Source organism: Chinchilla lanigera, unplaced genomic scaffold (assembly GCF_000276665.1).
Source record: "Chinchilla lanigera isolate Chin_1 unplaced genomic scaffold, ChiLan1.0 scaffold00022, whole genome shotgun sequence".
Lineage (NCBI taxonomy): Eukaryota > Metazoa > Chordata > Mammalia > Rodentia > Chinchillidae > Chinchilla > Chinchilla lanigera.
This window is the reverse complement of record NW_004955423.1, coordinates 25,202,557-25,209,097: the sequence shown is the minus strand read 5'-3', so window position 1 is coordinate 25,209,097 and position 6,541 is coordinate 25,202,557. Positions and strand designations below refer to the sequence as shown.

Sequence of the window (6,541 nt, the reverse complement as noted above, 5' to 3'; positions counted from 1 at the left end):
ATGTTAAGAATTTGTGGTAATACAGTTTACTTAGTGCTTTGTGCTGGGATAATTCGGGTTTGCTTCTGCGGACTACCCCAGGCTTCTTTCACTATGAGAGCAAATTCCCTTGTGCTTCTCCAGTTTTTGTTTTCTTGGTGTAGAGTGTATTTTCCCGGCCTCACTGTGGATTTTCTGATCTTTGAACTTTTCTCCCTTCAGCCCTTGTTGTTTCCGTCTGACCTGGATCGGTATTTAAAGGAAAGAGACGTGAGAAACGGCAGCTTGTTGAGGTAAACATGGGGTTTTAAGACCCCAGGTAATTCTACAATAATTTTTCATCTCTCTTAATCATTCTGTGAAAAGTGGCTTATCCTGTGGATTTTTTATCCTTGGACTTAAGGTAAAGTCCTTCCCAGCTGGGTGCTACGGCTTTGAAGGCTGAGCTCCTGGCATTTCACTCCGCACCCTCTCAGGTGACATGTGGAGGTGCCTTCCAAGCTCCTTGCTGAGTGATCTGAACTCAGATGTGAACTAAATTAGAAAGGACTGTAGGTATGTAATTTCATAAGTGTGAATAACTTATTGTATTCACTGGACGTTAAGTCAAACTCACTGGGGAGCTGAGGCACATGGATGCCCACAGAGTCTTAAGGGTGGGATGGAACCCTGTTTGGATTGGGTCCTGACCACAAGATGACAGCTCTAAGATGAAGAGACAGTAGACTGAGCGATGTGCAGTTGTGTATGTGGTTGTTCAATGTGCTGCCATTTCCTTACCACAACCAGGGAGGCCTTGCACAACCAGGGAGATGAGGCTGGTCCTAGACACGTGTTTTGCTAGGTCAGAGGTGAAGTGGCTGCTGTTTGCCATGAACTTAAAACCTCTTCCTTGTAAATATCACAGACAGTTGGTTTCCTATATATACAGAATGTCACCCAGGGATGAAAGAACTCTCAGAAAAAGGCCTTTCCAGGTAACAGGTCTGTGTCTGTTTAGGCTTGGGTTATAAAAGTTCAGAAAACTCTGAAGAGCTCATGTTACTCTGAAGAAAGAACACTTCATAGTCACTATCTCACTATGGAACTCATTGTTGCCAAGTGAATGGCAAGGTTGCTGTATCACCCCTTACCTGTGCGTTAGTTTAGGATTTCTGATGGCATTAGGATCAGAGTTACTAATATGATTCTCTCTAAAGATTTTGTCTTTGAGGGGAACCCTTCCCCTTGGGATCTTTCTGCTTAGTGGAACTGTAAGATGGTTTTGGTGTACAAAGCAAACCTGTTTAGCAAACAGCTTGATACTGTGGTAGGGAGTATGTAGATCATCTTGATTATTTTGCTGTCTGTCAGGGGAGAGATGGAAACATTTTGAGCTGGGAACATTGAGTTGTGCTTTTCCCAGTACCCTTGTCTTTTAGATAGTATCTGTCAGGGGTACTTAAAGTAAAATGGATTGCTTCTAAAATTGCCAGAGGAGCTGGAGGGCAGCTTTTCTATTTAATTAGCTTTTTGTTGTTGTTTGTGTTGTATTTGCTACTGAGAAAAACCACGTGAGGCCTAAGCTATCCATTCACTGGGACATCCAAGTTGCTTGGAATCCTTTTAGATCAGCTAAGCACACAGTTTTTAGCTACTCCGAAAAGTATAGTAAGTAATTGGTAGTTTAATTTCATGCCAGTTGTAATTTTCTCACCGAGCTGATGTCTGTATTGTGGGGATTCACCACACCTGCACAGAAGGGCGGGGACTCAGGACCTGCCCTACCCCGCCTCCCGCCCTCCCAAGCTCCCAGCCACACAGCCGTGCCTTCTTTCTCCCCTTGCGATCTAATATGAATCACAGATTTTTGTCCCAGCCATATTTTTCCTAGCTGTTCCTCATTTTTCATTAGTACTGCTGTTTCCTTAGTTCAGGACCTCTTCTTTCATTCATTAAACATTCCTTTATAATCCAGTAATGTATTAATCAACAAAAATGTACTAGTGAGCTACCAGGTCTAGGGATTAGTAGCTGCAAACACCAGCCATAGTAAAGACTGGGCACAGCTGTCCTACCCAAGTCATGCAAAATCCTTAAGTGTGTATTTTCTGTATTTTCTGTCCCTACTCCAAATGTGCCAAAAATACCTCGCCGGATTAATTTTATTTAGTGCTTTATTCTGGCCCGAGAGACCTTACTGGTGTGGTCCTAGTCTTCTTTCCAGGATCATCTCTTAATTTTTCTACATTTTAGATCAGTGCTTCTGCTGGAGAATCATCTTGATGCTGGCCCTTCCGGGCTGCAGGGGCCACCTCACCCTTACCTATGGAAATGCGCTCTTCACCTCCTCAGTCCAGGATCCCTCCGGCGTTTGCAAGCTCATCCTGAGGGTCACGTTCCTGCAGCTCTTCCTGGTCTGCCGCCCTCGCCCTTTCCAGCGGGTTCTTGATGTTGGCTCCCTTACATTCTGGCCCTTCGCACCACTTCTGCTTTCGGATGTTCCCGCCCGTGTCTGCACATTTGATAACTGATTCTCCATAGCAGATTTTGAACTCCGTTCCACAGAACCCAGTCATGCCTGAGGCCAGGTTCACCCAGCCTTTGCTTTTGTCTTCTCCTAATCCGTAGGGTAGTTGATCAGTGATCTTTGTCTATGGTCTTCCATTTTTAAATTTAAAAACTTTAACTGCAGTAAGATGCACATACTGTAAGTTTTCCCTTCAGAACCAAGGGCGAAATACATTGCTGTGCGACCTGTCTCCAGAACGCTTTTCCTCTTGCAGTCTTTCTTTACAGTTTTCAACCGGCATTTATTTGCTTGTTTTCTCTTGCCTCTTAGATGAAAAGGTTCCTGAGGTTCTGCATCTATCTCAAAGTGTCTGAGGTAATCAATAATTGTTTCAAGAAGTTCACTGGCTTCTCCCTGCATCCTAACCTAATGGGCCCTCAACAGGGAGGCTTTGTGCTAACAGACCTGGCTTCTGCTAGCAATGAAAGAGGCTTCGTCTGGAAAACATTTCTACTTACATAAGCAAGCGAGAGAGGGCCAGTGGACTTAGAAGTTGGCGCTGGCTGTGTCTGCTCCGGAGGTTTTGCTTTTTGGCTGAACGGTGACATAATGCTGTTGTTTTTGTTCTGGAAGGTGGGGCAGGCTGCTTTGTTTATTTTCAGAAGGCAGCAAGCCAGGAACACATAATGGAAAGGAAGTTACTCTGCTGGTTTAGGGTGTTTCCAACGAAGATGGCCGTAAATAAACCAGAACTTCCTTGTGTTTGGAGCGATGGATGTGAACTGGTGCTTAACATTTTATATTCCTAAAGTTGGGCATGGGGCAGACTTTCATGGTTCTTGCTTTGAATTAGGGTGACAAGCAGCAGCAGCAGCAGCAGTAGCAGCAGCAGCAGCAGCAGCAACAGCAGCAGCAGTGTGTGTCCTTTTACCTGACAGCCTTGCGCTTTCCCTGTGTGAGCCAGTCCTCCAGCCGCAGAGGAGTCCATCCTCTCCCCTCACCTTTGTGCTTCTTAAGGTCGCAGAGCGCCTGTCTCTGGATACACCTCTTGTTCCCATTCCTGGTTTCTCCAAACTCTTTTTCTCATCTGCATACCGCATCTCGCGTTTCATAATTTCCTTCTCCTTCGTGGCTCTTGGGCTGTCACAGTCCTTCCAGATGTGCCTCTCTGTTTATCTGGTCTCCACAGTGTGCTGGGACCCTCATTCCATAATCCTCATGTCAGACTTCTCTTTTCACTGAAAAGATAAGAATGTTCTTATGGGGAATTCAGTTTTTAAACATCTTTTATTTTTATACTTTTAAATCTAAAGAAAACCTACAAAGATAGTGCAGAGTTCTCAGGTGCCTGTCCTGTTCTCATCTTATGTGTTCGTATGGTTCATTTATTGCAGCCATGAGTCAACACTGATACACGATTGTTAACTCAAGTCCATAATTTTCCAGACTTTTTAATTTTTTTTCCCGGTGTTCCTTTACTGTGGAGGATCCCAACCAGGGTGACACACTGTGTTTAGTTGTCTTGTCTCCTTAGAGTTCTCCTAGCTGTGAGTCCGTAGTTTCTAGAACTTGGTTTTTGGTGATTATGCCGGTTCTGAGGAGAACAAAGGGGACTGACTCACCCTAAACTGTGCTTTTGGCTGACATCCCGGGCTCCAGAGGCCTTCCCTGCTTGCTGTAGTTAGGGCTCCCTGTGGAGCTGGCTTTGGTAGCTGTCTGGATCTTTTTCCTTTTCAGCTGTCAGTCTGGCTTCCCTTGGCCCAGTGATGTCCCACCAAGGACTCTCCAGCAGACAGTCTGTCTGCACACCTCCAACTTAGAGCCTTTTCCTGGGTAAACCTATCTTTGACACGCAGAGGGGACCCAAGCAATATAAAGATGCAACTGGCCTTAATCTTTGCTCAAAGCTTACGTGGGAGGAATAGTAGAAAATAGTATGATTTAGGTAAACAAGTACATGGGTGGAACTTGTGAGATGAAAGGTAGGGGACATTAATGTGTATGGACCCAGCAGTACTGAGTCTTAGAAACATATAGAAAATATCATGGAGGTCATTCAGGGCGTTATTTAAGAGAGTAACAATGACGTGCTGTATGGAGCAGATTATTGAAAAAGGAGAGAAACGCCCCGATTTAAACTGCACTGAATGGACAGTACTAATCAGCCCGGAGTCTTGGGAGGTTTGTGCGTTCCCCGACATCTCACTGTGCCTAATTTTGCAATTCAGAGGACATGAGAGAGTCTGGTACATAGATTTTTTATTCTGTCTTACAAAGTGGGTGCCGCAGGGTGGGGCACTGAACAGATCCAATTTTCGAAGTTTCAGGGTGTTTGTAGTGGTCGGGATGATGTCACCGCTGCCAATACTCTGCTTCCTCGGAGGGTTGGCGCAAGCTGGTCACACTGTGTGCCCGACTGAGCTGGCGCTGCTGGGGAGTTCAGCAGGGCTCTTCTCTGGTGGTTGGCTTCCTCTCGGCACTTGATACGGTGGATTTTCTTCCCTGAGCTCTCACCGCCCTCTGGGTTCCTGCGATCCTCGTTTCTTTAACAGTTCAGTGTGCTCCCAGCGAGTGAGATGGGTGAGATAGTCGGACAGGTGCGTGGCACAGCTGTACTGCTGGGAGGGTCTGTCCCGAGCTTTGCTGAAGGTCCAGCTCTGGGCCAGTCGTGGCTGGGAACAAACACTCAACGAATTTATTGAACGATGGGGTGAATTTTGAGCTGGCCACTTAATATCTAAGACCTTTTTTTCACACCTGTTGAAGTGGTTTCGAAAGTTTCACCTTACGTTTTCCACTGTCTGTATGAAAGTACTTTAATATTTAAAAGAAGCAATCGTGTGGAAAATCAGTCCTGTTATAAAAAGCACGGAATCGTCATTAGGTTTGAAAGGAAGCACTGAGCCCATTATGCGTCCTGCACAGAGCAGAAATCCTGTCTGCGGCGCACCTGGCAAACACTGCCTGGCAGCAGAGTGTGTCCTGCTGGGCACCAAGCTCTGGTGCCCTGTGAGTTGCTGGTTCTAGAGCCGGCAGCATGAGAATACCCTGGCGTCTCTTTAGAAATGAAGAGTTTCAGGCTCCAGTGAAGACTTAAAGAAGAATTCACATTTAGCAGGGTCCCCGGTGGCTCACTTATTAGAGGGGGACAGATGTGGCTCCGAGGCTTCAGAAACACACAACTTTCAGTCTAGTTGTCCCTTATTGCACGCTGCAGCTGCTCCAGTGTCCGAAGGCAGAATCTAAAGTCTTCCTGGGCTGAACGTTTCCAGGATGGCTCGAGGCCGGGGCCCCCTCGTCCCTGGAGCGGTCCGCAGGACACTTGCTCTGCAGAGGGGTTTGAGCGCGTCTGGCAGGGTTGGCACTGCAGGGTCACTGAGGGGAGAGGCGGGTGTCGCGGTGGACGTCAGGGCCAGGAGGGGTGGGAGGGACGGTTGTTTATGTGTTCGAGCCGCAGGGCACGTGAAGAGGATGACGCCCCTCATCTCACCCTTAGAGACTTTTTCCCCGCTTGTGGCATTTCCCTCACTTTTGCATCCTCTGGAGAAACTCTGGGGAAACTTGCTCTTGTCTTTTATAAACAAAACACATTGCTCACCCCACAGAACAGCATGACAGGATCAGAGTGTAAACTTTTGGAGAGAAAGGCTGAACTTCTACTTCTTCAAAATGTTTAGTGAGTCCGTACTTAGCACAGGACGTATACTGAGTACCCGTGTTCTGACTGCACGAGTGAATGGATGCGTGGGGCATGTGCTTGCGAGATCTCGGTCGCAGTCTTTTGGAAGCGCGCGAGCGTGCGACCGGCCCTGGCGAGCGTGGCACTGCGAAGGGGTCGAATGTTTCATCGCTCGTGAGCGCTTTCTAGAGGAGTAGGGATGCTAGTGGGATCCCGTTTAGACTTCGTGTCTTGAAGAGCTGAGCTCAACTGTGACAAGGGAATATGAGCCCCATCGTTACGACCCGCTGGACTTAGGGGCCAAGAAAGACCTCTACAACGTGCATGTAGCTTATCAACCAGGAATTCGCTTTCCAGAACCTTTGTAGCGTGTTTTCCCTGAGACCTGAGGG

At 47.1% G+C, this 6,541-nt stretch overlaps 1 long non-coding RNA gene across 1 annotated transcript in view; it reads left to right on the top strand.

Annotated features, from left to right (window-relative positions):
- Positions 1–200: 200 nt before the first annotated feature.
- LOC102023276 overlaps positions 201–6,541 on the top strand; it is a 6,993-nt gene continuing 652 nt past the window's right edge. Inside the window, exon 1 of the long non-coding RNA XR_260994.2 lies at positions 201–272. This is a non-coding gene — a long non-coding RNA (uncharacterized LOC102023276). The remainder of the gene's footprint in view (positions 273–6,541) is intronic.